The sequence below is a fragment of the Artibeus jamaicensis genome, unplaced genomic scaffold (assembly GCF_021234435.1).
Source record: "Artibeus jamaicensis isolate MK-2021 breed Jamaican fruit bat unplaced genomic scaffold, CSHL_Jam_final contig_3206, whole genome shotgun sequence".
NCBI lineage: Eukaryota > Metazoa > Chordata > Mammalia > Chiroptera > Phyllostomidae > Artibeus > Artibeus jamaicensis.
In genome coordinates, this window is record NW_026521757.1 from 1,822,246 (window position 1) to 1,840,506 (window position 18,261).

At 35.0% G+C, this 18,261-nt stretch overlaps 1 protein-coding gene and 1 long non-coding RNA gene across 3 annotated transcripts in view; one reads left to right on the top strand and one right to left on the bottom strand.

Annotated features, from left to right (window-relative positions):
• EPHA6 (EPH receptor A6) overlaps positions 1-18,261 on the top strand; it is a 911,975-nt gene that overhangs the window by 191,959 nt on the left and 701,755 nt on the right. The window lies entirely within an intron of this gene.
• On the bottom strand, positions 960-16,840 carry LOC128627130 (uncharacterized). The gene is made up of 3 exons (XR_008391242.1): positions 16,755-16,840; positions 4,641-4,694; positions 960-1,003 (listed from the first exon to the last, which is right to left on the bottom strand). It is a non-coding gene; the product is annotated as an uncharacterized LOC128627130 (long non-coding RNA).

Consider the following 18,261-nt stretch of genomic DNA (forward strand, 5'->3'; position numbering starts at 1 on the left):
TAATCACTGAGATAACAACCTCCAGCTGTACTCAGCAGTCCAGGTTAACCTGTACACCTGTGGGGTAGGAGTGAATCCTGTGGGCAGGGCTATTGCTTCTCCTCAGGCTGATGCCACTTGGAGAGGAGTGCTCTGCCTGAGAATATGGCTGCTGCAGTATGGGCAAAGACTCAACATAAGGATCCTGGTGGCAGTTCCTAGTTCTCTCCCCAGAGCCCCGACTCCTATACTGTCTTCATGTGTCTCTAGTCCACTCTACCCTCCCTCTGCCGGAGCCCAGGGTAAGTGTTTGCAAATGGAGTTTTGTGTGTTGGCCCTTTAAGAGGCCCTCTGGATCTCCAGCCGCCTCTCCCTGCTGGACAGAAACCCTACTGCTTTTCACAGCTGTATTTTTTTTTCCTTTTAAGATTTTATTTATTTTTTTAGAGAGAGGGAAAAGGAGGGAGAAAGGGAAGGAGAGAAACATCAGTATGTGGTTGCCTTTCACATGCCCCCAGGGCCAGCCAGGGCCACAGCTACATGTTATTTGAATTCCTTTCCTGGAACTGGTTGTGTAGGTTGAGGAGCCCACACTTTTCATAGGGAACCTCCCCTCACCCTGGCCAATATAATATTCCTTCCAATCTTCAACTGCTGCTGTGGGAGCCCAACCAGCCCTCTCCCATCTGCTCTGGAGTCCATACCAGTTTTATTCTGGTGATGTGGTTTCTTTCTCTCTCCATGGTTATAAGGCTTCTCTCCAGCTAGTGTTCAGTTGGTTATTCATGAAGATTTTTTTATAATTTAGTTGTAATTCCAGTTTGGTCTTAGGAAGAGGTTTGTGCAGCTTCCATTTACTCCTCTGACATCTTGTGTCTGAATTCTTTATCTGCCCTTCCATTCTAAATGAAACCTTTGCTGGATAGAGCAATCTTAATGTAGGTCCTTGACTTTCATGACTTGGAATACTTCTTTTCTGCCCCTTCTTGCCTGTAAGGTCTCTTTTGAGAAATCAGCTGATGGTCTGATTTTTAAAGAAAAGAACAAAAGACAATAGTTCACTAGTTCCAAAGTAAATGACATAGAAAAATATGGAAGCACAGTTTTTTAATGAATGGATAAAACGACAACATAAAAAAACTAAATTTAAGTCATTTAAATCTAGTAAATGTAATGACTGTGGCAGTATTAATTGGTCAGACTTTTGGATAGGGAATTTGGTAATACATTTCCAGGGTCATTAAAAATGCCCTTACTCTTTAACACATCAATTTCACTAGCACAAAAATGTCAATGAGATAATCCAAAAAGATAAGTGATGTAGGAGTACAAAAATATCTTCTTTTTAAAGAGATTATTTAGTAGTGGTGAATCTTAGATAGATATTCAGCTATGCAATACATATTTCATTTTCTGTTTTCCTCAAATCAAACTAAACATATTCTTGAAACACATTTTCATTGAAAAGGCAAGCATTCAATCTGAGTCAATATTACTGACTTCACCCAGTTATGTCAAGTTGGTTGCTAGGACCTAACTCAATACATATGGTTCAGAGATGCTCCTCAATTCATCTACCATTGGTTTGTGCTGGACTATATTCCAAGCTGTACCATTCAGGGGTCTGCTACTTTTCTGCCATCCTCTGTGCAAGGCCATCTTTGGAGAGAACGAGGCACCCTCTGCCTAGAAACTGCCTGATTTGGCACCCTGCATAGTCATCCCTTTGATATCTTATCATCATCCAGAGTTAGAGCCATGAAACAGAGCTGATACCCCTACTACTTCTATAACTTCTTCCACATATTTTCTCCCTCTTCTCATCCCTTCAAGTTCTTCCTTCCCCATTCAGAGCATCTAATATCTTTTCAGTGAGTTTGGCTACTTCTTACAACTTATGGGTAGTTCCTAATTATTACCTCATGATTTACTGTGATAAGTTTACTTTAGTGAGGAATTGTAAGCAAACTATATATCTAATAGTCAAGAAATAATTTATAAAAGTATCCACTAAATGAAATATTATGGTTATGCTAAAATGTAAGGAATAGAAGAATATACAATTACATAAACTAAGACTTCATAAGAATTTTGTATATTATTTGTTATGATGAGAATATTATGGGAGTTTTTCCATATTTTTAAATTATATAATTGGTGTGTATGTAAATTATTGATGGAATTGGTGTGTGTGTAATTTAAAAAGGTTGATGTGGCCAGTTCAAAAACCAAAGAGCTACAGACTACTGATGAACAGTAATTATTAGCTTTCCCCTTTTACAGAAGTTATGCAGGGTAGAAGAGACTAAGAAACTTCAGAAAAAAATTAAGGGATTCTTAGAAATGTGGCAGTGCCTTCACCAAGGAACACGGAAAATCCTGAGCAAGATGTATGAGGAGGCTGGTGGAGACAGTATTTTCAGAAAGTGTGCAGTGAATTGGCCTTAGAAGATGATGATTTAATCTTTACCATATGCATTGTCTTATTAAAGTTTCATATTTAATCACAAGGATTGTAGTTGAAGTATTCTAAGTATTCGCTGATATTAATCAAAACATTCTAAGTTGCAGAAAACTTGTAGATAATTATATGGGACAAATTAAATGTAGGAAAAATTGCAACATAACTTTAATGATATGGAAAAAACGGTTGTCAGTCTGTGACCAAAAATAAGCAGTGAAGTAACATCCTGAATTTATCATCACATATATCACAGATCTTTTAAAAAATTCTAGAATTAATATTTAAAACAAATTATTTAAAGATTACTGGTAAGCAAACAACAATGTTCTAATTTTAACAAAAAAAGGTAATAGTCATATGTGGTGCTTGGCTGAAAAAGTATCATAACGTTAAACATAGTTTATTTTTACCACAGTGACATAGGACTAGTGTACTTCAATAGAACCACAGTGGAAAATGGCCCCAAATCAAAGCCACATAATTCCAAGAATGAAAAAAAAAATGCTGTTATGCCAAGCCGTCCCCCAAGATTATGAAATATATTTTTTGAAATTACATCTAAAATAATTTTTAAATGCATGTATCTGTTGTGGTTTTATAAGTCAAATTATTTTCTAAGCATAATGAACTTAAACTCTGAGTTGGATTTTAGGTGATTTACCTTAGTTGTTATCTAACTCATTTTTAAACTTATTATTGACCACGATTCTGTCCCTCTATATCACAAAATATGATTGTATTGTAAGTCTACAGCCTAATCCCTCTATATGGACAGAAACAGAATACTTTGTTTTAAAAAGGATTTTATTTATTTATTTTTAGACAGAGAGGAGAGGAGGGAGAAAAAGAAAGAAAGAAACATCAATGTGTGGTTGCCTCTCATGTGTCCCCTACTGGGGACCAGGCCTGCAACCCAGACTCGTGCCCTGACTGGGAATCAAACCAGAGACCCTCTAGTTCATAGGTCAGTGCTCAATCCACTAAGCCACACCAGCTACGGCAACAGAACACTTTCTTAAATTTTAATTTGAACATTCTTTTTTCAACTGATAATAATCAAATTGGTCCAACTGTTAAAAATTTAAATACCTATTTCTGAGTTATAATTTCATGTTTGTATTAAAAAATCATCTGATCTTAGTAATGAGTTCTGTACTTTCTGACCTTTAAGGAGATTTTAATGTGAACAGATACAGCAAACTAAACCTGCTTCTGTTCCTGAAGGAGAGTTTTACAGTCTTTGTAGTAATCAGTGCCATAGCCATAAACTTTTACAACTTCAATATTTTCATTTTTTATAGACTTAGTATATAAACTTATTCTTTGTCCATGAAAACACTATTTAGTATAATGTGAATGGTTTATTCAATTTTCTAAATAAAAATTTCAGTTTCCATTAGAATCTCTTTTAATTTCTGCTTAGCAAATGTGTTCTTTTGAAGGCTTTATCCCTTGCTTAACATCATCTCCAGCAATAAATTATTATTTAAAACATTTACAATTCAGTTGCATCTGAGCAGATGGCTTTTTTGGCTTCTCCTTTGCTTAATTGCTGAAAATCTTCCACATTTAGCTATTATTTTTAGTAGATTACCTACACCAGTTATTTTCAAAGTAGTATAAGCAGTCGACTAAATAAAATATGCATATTCACACATACGTACTGACTTTAGGCTCCAAATTAAATTGTTCATAGAACTATAATAATAAAACAGATGTAGAGATCTGTTTGTACTTTACTCTGAACTTTGTGGGGACTTGAGAGCAACTAACAGTTTCTGAAAATGCAGTTTGAAAATTCCCTTGACCATTGTACTGTGTGAGTGTTAAAAATTCTTTTGAAAGAGATGAAATTACAGCCATATTTTCACATACAATTATATTTTCAGAATATAATGCCAGACGTCTGAGAACACTTAAGAGAAAATGTAAATTGTATTCTCTATTTTTACTACCTCTCTTTGTTTTGTTCTCAATTAAGACAGAGTGTCTGCAGAATAGCTTGAGAAACGAGAGAAATAAAATCTTTATGATAATCCTGTAGGTCAAAAGCACTCCAATTTTCCCTCAAACAAGAACACAAACAGTTCAACAATTTTCACTATTATTTTGCCTTAACACTCCTAGGTTGTTCCCCCCACCCTACCCCGAACTTTCTCTTCTTTTCATTTTTCTCATGCTAAAGCAAGCACCTTACCTTTTCAGCATTTCAAGTCTCTCAGCAGGATGCTTTGCAGATAAAATTTCTTTCCTGTGTAGAATACATAGTTGAGAAGTATGCTTTAGTGGTACATAACTTTTATAGCTGCTAGGACTTTTTATATGTTGCCCTTTTATCATCTTTCTCTTTCTTAGTAGTCTCCCCAAGTTTATTTCAAACAATGCTATGCCTCTTCTAGTATTCAAAGAATTACTTGTTCCTTGATTCTTACTTAATATTTGCTCATGTATCTAGAAATCTGGTGATAGTAACCCCTAAGATTCCATTTTAAAAATAATAGATTTATTTAAAGAAGTAGATTGTACTGTAATGATAAAAAATCTTCTCTATAATTCATTGGGAATTTAGCCTTCAAAATAGAGAAACTTTGTAGCATATTTCATATTCTAAAATATTTTTTTTAGATTTTCAATTTTCTTTCTGTAAAGATGGATGTTTCTTCATTTGTTAAAGATTTCTAGTTTTAGAGTCACATTTTTTCTCTTTTTTTAGTCAAGTGTTATATATATTTGAACTTTGTTATAGTAAAATACATGTATTTTAATAATTAGTGTGTTTTGAAATAAAGTATCAATTATATTATTAATTTCTATCATTTTCTGAGTATTTTGGCTCTGTTTCTCTCATAAGGTTTTTTTCCTAGAAATAGAATTATTTTGTTATGTATAGAATTAGGTACAGCAATTCACTTTGCCAGGAATATTCTTAGTTAACACACAATCTAGTATCAGGCTAATGAAACATACCACTTCTTGGTTTACGACCTTGAACAAGACAAAAATTCTGTGGCTTACTTTTTCATCTGTTCTATGGGAATAATAATAGTATCTACCCAATAAGGCTATACATGGTATTAAATATGAAAATGCCTTCAAAGATATCAGCATGATTATAGTAGGCATGCAGTAAACAACAAATAGGCACTAAATAGTATTATCTTTCTTCTTAATATGGTGGTTCTCTTCATGATGAGAACAAAATCATTATTAAAAACTGAATCATGAGTGTTTTTATATTTTAATTGTTCTCATGATTTTCTTGCCTAATTTAAAAGGATATCATCAGCAATTAAGTCATTGTTTCTGTCCCCTTACTTGGAATTCCTTTATTTCTATAAGATTCCCTTTGCATCTATAAAGCAGGATTCAGTGGAGAAAAGTCTTAATTTTAGAGTGCAAGTCCTGGGTTCCAATCTAGACAGCAACCTGTGAGTGCTGAAGTAGTCTCTTAATTTTCACATTTAATTTCATCATCATAAAATAGAGTTAATAATCGTATTAAGTAATTGTTTAAGTGAAAAAGCATAAGGGCTTCTATCCCACTCACTGAGCTCACCTATCCCTCAAATGCTGTTGGCTGCTTAATGGGTCACAGCGGCCACCTTCCTGCCCTTGGCTGGGCTGCCAGCGTCAGGAGAAGCCCACAGCCACTCATGGATTGACATGTGGTTTCAAAAGGCAAAAAACCTCTGGTTTAATTCATGTTCCCTGTGGGATTCAGATAAGCCTTGACTCTGAAACTGCATCCTTGCATAGCTTCTTCCACTGTCCTATGCCGAATCTTTCACATCTCTTGAAAAGACATTCACTATATACCACATGTGTCTGAATTCTAGACTTAGTCTGTTTTTGTAAAAAAGTTCTAACCAAGTAAAAGGAAATGCTTTTCAGTAATGTCAGGGGAAACAGGGATTTTGGTTTTGGTTTTTGCTAAGTTTGGTGAGATAACATGGTAGACTGTGAGGAGGTTTTACAAAATACCTTCAATACTGAGATCTCTTTAATAGGTAAAACTCTTACATTTGTTCATAAAAATCAAAACTAAAACAAATTAAAAACTGCATTTATCAAAGTAAATGGTGGAGTTCTTAACAATATGCAGGGCCTGGCACAAATAATGCCCATGATTTATTACCAACTCTTTTATTACAAAATTGTAAGTATGCAATTCTGTAACATAACACTACCACACTGAAGCACACCATATGACATTTTAGGTGAAATGTTCAAATTAAAACTAAACATTATTACATCCATATTATTACCCTATTAACCACAATTAAGCAGCTGTTACTTCTGCTGGACCCTGTATATTGAAGTATACTAGTTACTAAGAACAAAATAATAATTAAGACAGGCATGGTCTCTAATTCAAAGACCTTATATCTCCATGAAGGAGTTATACACACATATACTCTCTCCCTGCCCCACAAACACACATAACATGTGAAAATTGCAGTAACTCTTGGAAATCACTATGAAGTTTCAAAACAGGAAATAGGGAATAAGTACAGGTCTAAACCTTTAGGAGTCAGGCAAGACTTTCTTGATCAATTGATGGTTTGTCCGAAATCTAAAACTATGAAGGGGCTGCTAAATTAGCAGAGAGAATATCATCATGTGAGCAGGTCTTTACACAGGATATTTTGCAAGAGAATACCAGTGTGTCAGGAGTTTAGTAAGGAATGGCAGCAGTGAGAAAAGGTAAGATCACACAATTATATGCCATGCTGAGGAATCTGGATTTCACTCTTCATGCAGTGAGAAAGCACTACAGAATTCTAAATGATGAGAGATAGGGAGCAATATTACTTGATAAAAGCTTGGTGGATTTTAAGTGGCAAGAAAAGAAGCAGGGAAGCCAGTTAGACTGGATGAGAGATCATATTGGGTAGGACAAGCTAAGTAGCAGGAAAGAAAAGGTATATTTCTGATAGTATTTGCAGATGAGTAAATGTGGTAGATCAGGGGTGGAAAGTAGAGTTTACAAGTAGATTGGATGTTAGGTAAAAGGAGAAAAATAGGAGAGATACAGGATATGATGCCACAAGGTGGTGAAAAACTGATTTTGGGAGAAAGGGAAGTTAATTGTGACCATGTAAAACATGAAACTGTTGTGAGACATTAAAATAGAGATGCAGAGTTTCATGTAACAGTCTACAAGCACTGGACATATTTATCTAATAGTCCAAAACATAGAGATAGGTAAAAACATAAAATCTTGGAATGGATGTACTCAGGGACAGTATAGAAAAAGAGAAGATGGCCTAGAGTGCGCTCAATACTTCAGTTAGTGATTGGAAAGTTTTAGCAACACTAGAAAGGAAGAGTTAGTAAAGGAGAGAAAAATAGAGAGAATGCTGCCACTAAAATGGGAAGGTAGACAAAACTCAAACATGTTCAACTATATCTAATGCTGCAAAAGGCCAATTAAAAGCCGATTGTGAATCAGTATTCCATTGGAATGTGTAACTGAGCGGATTCAATCAGATGACCTTATAGTAAAAGTTTGGGAGTGGTAGAGACTCAACTGGTGGAACAGATTGAAGAATAAATGGGAGTTAAGAAGAAAAGATAATATCAATAGGAAAATAATTATGTGAAGGAAGAGAAGGAATTAGTTAAAATGGATTATGAGCATCATGAAAACTATTTTTAACTAGGAGATAGAATATTATGGGAGTATATATTTTTGCTTGATTTTTAAAAGTTATGAATTTTGAGCATTTTATTTTTAGTTTCAAATATTTTAAAGAAATGAGGTGGCTTTAAAATGCATGTTTGTATAAAATTTATATGTAGCCCATAGTACAGTTAAGAGAAAAAGTGGCAGCTGCTTGCAAGTTTGCAGCTTTTGATCCTGGTTGTTTTGTTGCAACCAGGGAACAATTTGAAGTCAGTCATTAGGCATTATGTCCTTTTAATATAATTAGATACTTGCCCTGGCTGGTGTAGCTCAGCGGATTGAGCAGGGGCCTGTGAACCAAAAGATTGCGGTTTGATTCCCAGTCAGGGCACATAACTGGGTTGCTGGCCAGTTCCCAGCAGGGGAGGCACAAGAGGCAACCATACATTAATGTTTCTCTCCCCCCTCCCTTCCTCTTTAAAGATAAATAATTAAATAAATCTTTTAAAAAATATAATTAGATACTGAGCAAATTACAGTCTCAGTGACCCCTTTGACCTTCACGCTACTAAATTCAAGAAAACTGCAGAAGACAATGAAAAGGAAACATGACTCAGAAAAGACAAAAAGAACAAAACAACCCAAAACTTGATCTAGCAACCAGTTGTTTGAGACTTCCTGTAGACTCCATTAACAAGGATGGTGGTTAAATGAGAACCACATCTGTGGTCAGTGATGGTAATGATGATGGTGATAATGCTGTTTATTGCAAATATGTGCATTTATTAGCACCGACTTCTTGATGTTCACTTGGAAATGGAGGAGTTAAGCATCCTCAGTTCAGAGTGCCTTTATTCTTAAAAATTCTCAGATACTATCCATTCGAGTCCTAGGTCTCAAAGAGCATGGGAGATACTAATTAAAATATATTCACCATACAATGGGAGTTCTGATAAGGACTTTTAATTTTAAAGTCCTTAAAACATAAAACAATTTTATTATATCTGAGATTTTTATATCAAATTCAGATGTTAAAGTAAGAAACAAAAGATGATAGATCTTGATTAAGGCATGCAAGTCATTGTCAGTTTACGTGGCCTTTGCTCTTAGGGATAGAAAAGTTTATTCTGAATTCTTCATGTTTTGGGAAGTTGAACTCCTTCAGGTGTTTTCTGTATTATTATTTCAACTCTCTTTCTCTGATCAATCCTAATTGATTTTAACATAGCTATAATGATCCAAGGATTTTTGTTTTCCCTGGTTATGATTCCAGGAATAAAATAACTTAATTCTTAGACTCTGTTGAATCCTTCAGAGATCATTTATTTCACCATCAATAACACCAGAGAAGTGACGCAGTTACTGTTTACAATGGAGTGGGAAAATGAACCATTTGTTTTCTCAGTCTTACCTGTATTTTATGTATACTCACAGATTCAAAATTTTACATACCATTGCTAAGCATATTGTACCTGTGATGTTTAGGATTTAATGCTGACCTTTTCTAAAGGAAAATAATACCAAGGTATCTGTTTATTAAGAATTCTAATAACTTTTATTCATAGAACTTTCTCCTTTTCTTTGCCTCCTCCTCTAATTACTTTTTGTTTCTATTTTTGCTTGTTTTCAAAAGGTTGCAATGAATTACCACACTGTCTTTATTTTTTTTCTCTGTACCAAGAATTCTTATTCGTAGGTAAAAATGCTCAAATATGTTACTTCAACCACTATGGGGCTGACTTCATCTTTGCTCCTATGCATTCCTACATATTACATTCATACCTCTTTTTAAAATTATTATAGTTGCCATTTGACCATTAACTTCTTGAAATCAGGCACCCTTCCAGTTTCTTGCCAATTCTCGTGTCTCTGATTTGATTCCAGGGGGGCAGGGGGGACATTGCAAATGTAACTGAGAATGTTCAGTCTGTTGGACATTACTCCTGGAAGCCCTGGCTGTTCCTTTCAAGTGGCATATTTGTAATGATATAAAGTGAACTGTATCATCTGGGAAAATAATGCACTGTTTATAACCCAGACACAAACCTCCCGGAAAAGGACGCCATTTTCTGTGACAGTCTGTTCCCAATCTGCACATTTTTATCTAACTCTCCATGTCTCCTAACTTTCTGTTGGACTGGAAACCCAATGCTAGGTGCTTGCCCTCACTCCCTGCAGATCCATCCTTGGTTCCAGCCATTAAAGAACTCCCCTGCTTTCAAGCAGATGAGGTTACTCAGCAGGAAGCACTACGGACTTTTTAAATTTCAGAGTATGCTCTAACTAGAAAGTCTTATACTCATCAACATCCAAATAACAAGCAATAAGATCACACATACCACCTTGTGTACAATCAGACCAAACTAAAATCTTGACCATCCCTCACTACCCACATCCTCTATAACAGTCTAGGACTTGGTATGATGACTTGGCCTAGCTGTGTAGCTCCCTGCCAGCTCGATCTTAGTGGATGAGCTCTCAGAGCACAGAGTAGGACACAGACAGGGAGCTGTAATAGAAGAGTGGCAAGGGAACCAACTTCCTGCTGCGATCACCATCTCACATGACTGCAGCTTTGGCCTTGCATTTTATACCTTTTTTATTAATCCTATACCATTTTTTTAGGTAGAGCGGACTAGACTTTTATCCTTTTTTTAATGGAATTTATTGGAGTAAAAAAGGTTAACACAAGATAGCTCAGGCTTCGGTCATGTGTTAGGTCCAGAGGGAAGTATAATATTTCAGCTCCACAGACAGGCCAACTCTCATTTGGCAGGTAGAGTCAGCTGTGTACACTTAAACCAGAGTTGCCTGCTTTCCCCTTTGGAACTTTGTTCAGCCATATGTCCCTGAGGGACACTCTCATCCTCTGAAGGGGAATATAATAGACACTCATAAAACATAAGCGGGCCATTCTCTGTACAAGGAACCCTAGGAGATCTTTCCAAGAACATAGGGATTTTTCACGCTGATACTCTTCAGCAAAAACCAAGAGCCCTAACTGACCTTGTACAAAGGAACTACAATGTAATGCTCCTTCCGCCCTCACACCTTTACTCATGACTCTCACTTGTCTGACTTCTCAATGTCCATTGCTTTCTTCCAATGTCAACACGAGAAGCATCTCAAACGTAGCTAGTATAAAACCCGATTCAGTATCTTTGTTATTTATATAGATGTTTTCAGGTTTTTTTTTATATCCTGGAACACAAAGAAAATATATCTGTTCAGCACACTGGAGTTAACCTGTCCATTAGTTGCTAGAGGTGATTGCCCAAGGTCTGCCCTGGTCTAGATACAACATTCAGTTTAGTGTGACATTAGTGATTTTTCACAGACCGTTTCTCTGTATCATCTCTCCCTACTTCTCCAAGGCATCCTACCTTATAGCCACACATAATCTTTATACATTCAATATAGTTTTAAACTCCAAATATTTGCAAATGTTACTTTCTACATGTGGAATACCTGCCGAGGCTTTCTTCATTTGGCAAAGTCCAAATTATCTTTTAGAATTCAGCCAGATATACATAACCTATGTTTTGCAGATTTAGTTATCCCTTCTGTGTTTCTTTAGTATTTTGCTCATATCACAGTCTTAAAACTTTCAGATTGAATATAATTATTACTTTATTAGTCACCCACTCACTCAGAAAAAATGAAATTAACTTTTGATTAATCAACGTCCATATGCTAAGTGTGTTGCCTTGTGCTTTTACATATACGATTAAATTTAATCCTCTAAATTATGTAAGGTTCATTGCCTCAAAACCATTTTTTCATGAGCAAAGTAGAAGAGATATTTACAATTATTCTATAGTTTCCCCAAGGTGAAATATATGGGAAATGATATAGCATGAATTTCTTTAGGTATTCTTAGACTTCACTGGCAACGTCCTTCTCACTAACACAGTTCTTTATAACCCAATCTAACATGAAAATGCTTATTTAAATGCTTAATAAAAGAAGGAAGAAAAGGACAAACAAGGAAAAAGGAGGAAGGAAGGAAAAAGGAAAGGGAAGGGAGGAAGAGAAGAGGGAAAAGAAGGGAAGAAAAGAGAAAACTATAGAAATCTCTTGGTTTCTTTCCGATGCACAGATTTAATTGGCTTTTGACTTTCAAATAATTTTTGGACTATATCTTAGAGTTTAGGCATAGAGCAAAGGTGGCAAGCACAAGGCCTGTGGGTCAAATCCCGCCCTCCACCTTGTTTTTTCCGGCCGGCACCTTGTTTCTACCCTGAGGCAGCACCAAGCTCTTGCTTAAGTGTTAAGGAGCAGTTACATTTACACAGTCCTAAAATTACATTCAGCCCTTTGAAGGCAACAGTGAAGCTGATGTGACCCCCAATGAAAATGAGTTTGACACCCCTGGGATAAAGTAAATATAATGAAAAAATTGAATAAGCTACAAAATGTTTGCTCCCCTGACTTTTTTTTTTGTAAATAAAAGCATATGTGTTAAGGCAAACACCAAGAACTTTGTCTAATGCAAATACAAATTAGTAAGCCTTTATAAATTCTTGAGAAATGAACTTTTTCATGTGAATAAACTTATAGAAGAATTCTTTATTATGAAAACTTTTATCTAGTTTGAATATGTTGAAGTTAATTCATGAAGTTATTGGTATATTTTTATATCTAATATTGTATCGATGGCATTTAATATATTCCACAGCTAAATTTGGATGCAAATGTTTTAATAAATTATGCTATTTTAAAGATTTAATGCAATATCTAAAGTTATATCTGTAACATCATGTAGTGAAGATGAAATTCAGTAATGTCCAGTTGAAAATGTAGAATTTGTTTCTCAAATGTACCATTTTAAAGAAAATATCTGACACTGATATTTCATACCCTTTTAGAGTTCAATCAAGATTATTTTCCTGGCAGATGCCTACATGCAAAGCTAATTACAATATGATTAAGAAGGGTTTGAATGTCACAAAATCATGAATTATTATAAATAGGATAGAGAAAAAAATCACAGTGAACTTTTATCTGACACAGTCTTATAAAGGGTGTGAGGCACTAATCTGCTTTAACCAGTTTGGTTTTTTTTTGCTCTCCTTGATTTTTCTTCTTAGTAAAAATAAAGGTAGTTAAATGTTCAAAATAATATTATCATAAGTAACAGAAAACTAGGTAAATCTATTCTAAAATGCCAGTTTCATTGTTTTCTTAATAAAGAACCTAGTCCCATTACAATATGTTTTGAACAGTAGTATATATTTTTTGAATAGTTGTAATGGTAGAATAGCCAAGTGTTTGTCGGCAATATTTGGCACTCCTTTCCTTACGCTGATATAGAGATGTAGATATATGGGAATTTGTAATGGTGGAAGTTTGTGGATAATGTTTTTCGAATGACTTCATTTACACAATAAAATAAGAAGGTAACTGGGAGTGATGGGAGGCAGTGATATTGGAGATAAAACATAGACAGTATGAAAAATAGATATTCCAGGAGTCTGGAAATAAATGGTCTAGAGAACCATAGTGTATTTTCTGGAAAGCATTAAAGTCTTCAAGAAACAGCAAATTTCTATTTTATGCAAATTCCTCCATTATTAAAAAGTGAAAGGTATTTTTCTAACTTAAAAATCTAATATAAAAAAATTTTTAATATATAAATAAATAAATTTTTAAAAAATCTAATATAACCTTAATACCAAATCTACACAAGGGTAGTATAAAAAAAATCAAGCAATTGTCATATTTGAACAAAGATATTACAGACCAGAAAATAGAAGACTAAGTTCAACAATGTGTAAAGGGTAATACTCATGACCTGCTTGGTTTTATTTCTTATATTCAAGGATATTTCACCATAAAATCTTTTAATGTAATTCATTGCCTTAGAAGGTTAAAGGAGAAGTATGATCATCTCAGCAGATACAGGATAAGATTTGATAAGATTCTCAGTCTTTGATAAGATTCAACATCTATTCACGGTAAAGACTGTTGGTGTAATAGTAATATAATGAAATGTTCTTAACACAAAGAAAAAATTTTAAATCAAAAACACTGTGAAACTCTAGATGAAGTGAGAGACTTGACAAGATACTCACTGTTATTATTTCCTTCAGCATTTTTGCTAGATGCCCTTACTGCAGGATAAAAAATTAAGAATGGAAATGAAATCCTGACCAGGTAGCTCAGTTGGTTAGAGTGTTGTCCTGTTATACCAGAGAGGCAGGTTTGACCTCTGGTTAGGGTACGTACAAGAAACGATCAATGAAGTCATAAAAAACTGGAACAACATATTGATGTCTCTCTCCCTCTTCCATCTGTCTCTTCCTCTCCCCCTTCTCTGTTTATCTCTCTGAAAAATCAGTAAAATGAATGGAAATGAAGAAATAGATTGCTATTATTCAGAAATGTTATCTGTAAAGAAAATAGATCAGTATATGTATACAAATCAATAAAAGACTCAGCAGCATCATTGAACACAATCAGTTTACAAAGCCAGTAAAATGTTTATCTACCAACAAGAAGCAATTTGAAATCATAATTGAGAGGAAGATTTCATTTATAATATTATCAAAATGATAGGGGAGTTTTAGGAAAAGATAAAACCAGACCTGCAAAAATTCTAGAAAATAATTATAAAACTTTATTGAAGGTCAAAAAATAGAACCCAATTGAATAACTATTCTATACTCATTAATGAGAACTTTCACTTATCAAAATATGTACATCTATACCATGAATATTGACAAACTGGTATATAATTTACCTGAATGAGTAATTTCAGTTCAAACTTTTGATTTAAATTTTAAATTGCTCTTGTTTAAGAAATCCATATGGGCCTTATCATCATAAACACTCTGTATATTCTCTTAAAGGTTTGACAGGTTTTATATTAAGTTTCTACCAACCTGGATTTAAATTTGTGTGTAGTATAATAAAATACATAGGGATTTCTTAACAAAATCCATCAAAGTAAACTATAAATAAAAATATTGTACATAATGTTTTAATCAATATATAAAATTATCTAAGAATATAAGAAACCATTATAAAAGTGAAAATACTATCTGTATTCTAATTGAAGAGATTTGTAGCACATAGCATGTGCCTGAAGTCTAGAGATGGGAAATTTTGTACAGATTATTTTTAAAAATTAAATCTGCTCTGCACACTACTAGAATTGAATTAGTACCTGTAAAATAGTAGGATGGGTTATTAAATAATTATCTTGCATAACTTTAGTCAGAAGGAAAGAAGTAGTGATCATTGGGAATATAAGTTCACTAAGAGCAAGGCTTATCAAGCAAGGGAACCTAATTTTCCTTCTGAAGGAATAGGTGGAGAAATGCTATAGTGAGTGTCAGTTTCAGCAAGACATTTGGCAGTCATTCACAACAGCGTTGTAGACAAATGAAGAAATAATAAAGGTCCAGGACTGTTGAGTAAGGGATCAATGACTGCTTTAATTGCATTGTCTAATGTATGTTACACAACTTTATTCATAGAAATATCATGTTTTAGCTTGATCAATACAGTTTATAAAGATCTAAAATGTGTTTTGATAAAATCAAAATGAATGCAAATATGGAACTTATAAATAATTTAATATAACAAACATAATACTACCAAAGGTGATAATTTATTTTGACAATCTAGGTCAGTGATTTTTCAGCTGATGTGCCTCAAGAATTTTTAAAACATGGAATACCTGATGATTTAGTATTGGCACTAACCTCTTTTCCCTTAGATTGTCAAATAAAAAAATGACAATAGCCAATACAACAGCTGTCCAGTGTGAATAAATAAAAAATTATACCTATTTTTATCAGATCTAAAAAATATTTTTTGATGTGTTACAGTGTTAGCAATTAGTTTATATGTGCCTAGATGAAAAAAGTTGAAAATTGCTGATCTAGATAAAGAGATTATAAATTAATAGGAAAGCTAAGACAAGCAGATTTAGTTGTGCTGTGACCAAATCTGTTGAAAGGAGAAAATTATTTTTAGCTGGGAGAATCAAACAGTAAGGATGTAATAACTGAGTAGTGGCTTGATTGAAAGAGGTTTCATAACCAGGGACTGAAGTGAGAGCTATTGCAAGTGGAGGAAACTGCATGGGGACAAACACATAGAGGTGACAATCTGTGAGACATTCACAAATAGCTTGAATATGACATCTAGGGATCAAGTTAAAAGAATCCTAAAGCTGTGTCCTATAGTTAGGGCTTTGTTAAACAATGGCAAGGCAAGTAAATTGAACATAAACATTACTCTTGCAGTAGCATGTAGGATATACCGTATGAGGAAGACAAGATTTCTAGTAAAATGCAATGTGATTTTGAGCTGTGACATTAGTGATGGGTGGGACTGATGGGAGAAAAACTATGGGGGTCAAATCATTAGAACTCTAATATTTGTACACGGAGAATTCATTCATCTGGCAAATAGTTACTGATTGGCAGAAATCGAACATAAAACAGTGATCAAAGTATGGCAAAAATTACTGCTCTCAAAGAGCTTGTTTCTACTGAGGAAAGACAGTGAAGGAACAAAAAAGCAAATATGTTGTATAACAAGGTAGAAAATAAATGCTATACAGAGACACAAAGCCATGAAGAGGCGTGTTGGGACCTGAAAAGGCCAGACAGGTTCACAGGATTCAGGTACACAGAAAAATATTCACGGAGCTGTTAAGGATGCTGGACATACCTTTATTCAAGAGTGGGCAATCCAAGTGTACCACAAGCTGCACGTGCCCCCGTATGTCACTGTGTGTCTCTGCATGTCACCTGTCCTCCAGCATTTCTCCAGGGGGAAGACCCTACCTCCTTATATACTAAATACAGACAAAGCTGGCAGGATGTAAGAGTATTGCGTAATACAGCAAGATTCTGCTCATGAGAGCCCACTCAAGGCCATGGGAACAGTTTATCAGGCCCATTCTCAAGGTTATGGGAAACTGCATCCGTTAGTTGCCTATACATCTGGGTAAGGAAGCCAGACTGACTTCATTTTCCCTGCAAGACGGAATGGTAGTGTGGTGAGACAGGGGATGTGCAACTTAATATAAGGTGATAAAGGCCTCACTGTGTATGTGATGTTTGACTGAAGTCATGAAGGAGGTGAGGGAAGCAGTCTTACCCAGAAGGATCTTGCAGGCGGTGTTCCTGGTAAAAGGGGTGGCGAGAACAAGTGCCCTGAGGCAGAAGGGTGTGGGGAGAACATGGGGCCGGTGGGTCTTAGAGGCTGACTGAACGAGGGACATGGTCAGGGCAGTACTGGAGTAAGGCCAAAACTATAAAAGGGCTTTGGTTTTTAGTCAGTGGGAGAGAGGAATCATTGGTAGCTTTGATCAGAGAAGTGTTGTGATCTTGTGTATTAACAGGGTCACTCTGGCTCTTGTGTTGAAAATAAATTGAAGGAAATAAATTACAAATTAGGAGACCAATTAAGAGGTTACTGGAATATGCACCTGGGAGCAGTGAAACATTATCCTGGAAATTTAAGTTGGAGAAAATGTAACTGTTAGTAGATGGATACAACTGATACAATTAGAAGAACACCAGATTTGTTGTAAAAATAGTAATGTGGGTGTTGGGTCAAGATGAATATTAAGTGTAAATAGTGCTTTTAAGTGGATTTATTCATCTAGATTTAGAAGTAATCTGAACCCAGAGCTTACTGGTGAGTGCAGAAATTATTTGTAAAATGTGCTTAGTAAAAAAACAAACAAAACAAAGAAACACCTTGAAATTTCAAAGAAATTAAAAGGAGAGCATGAGGGGGAAATAAGAATAACTGTCTTCAAGTCATTTGAACCGTCAGGAGACAAATTGGGTATTTTCTTCTGTCAATCCCTCTCTCCTTGACCAGTAAGCCAGGGCACCGGACTCAGCCTAGGTCAGGTTTGAGTCAGAGCATTACCAAGAGGTTTGTATGAGAACCCTCCAAATCAGTGTTAAAACCAAACGAGACCAGAAAGAGAGAGACTCTGGGTACAAAAGCAAATATCATTTCCAAAAGATTTTACTTAGCAAGAGGATTTGCAGCAAAAGGTGAAAAGCAAATATGCCAGAAGTAACTCACGGATCATTGAGTAGCTAGACTCAGTGATTTATCTGTTCTTGGGCTATCTGTGACCTAGGCAGGGAGATGTGTCAGAAGGTTAAAAGGCATAGCTGGTAGTAGGGCCAGAGGAAAGTATAAAATCCAAAAT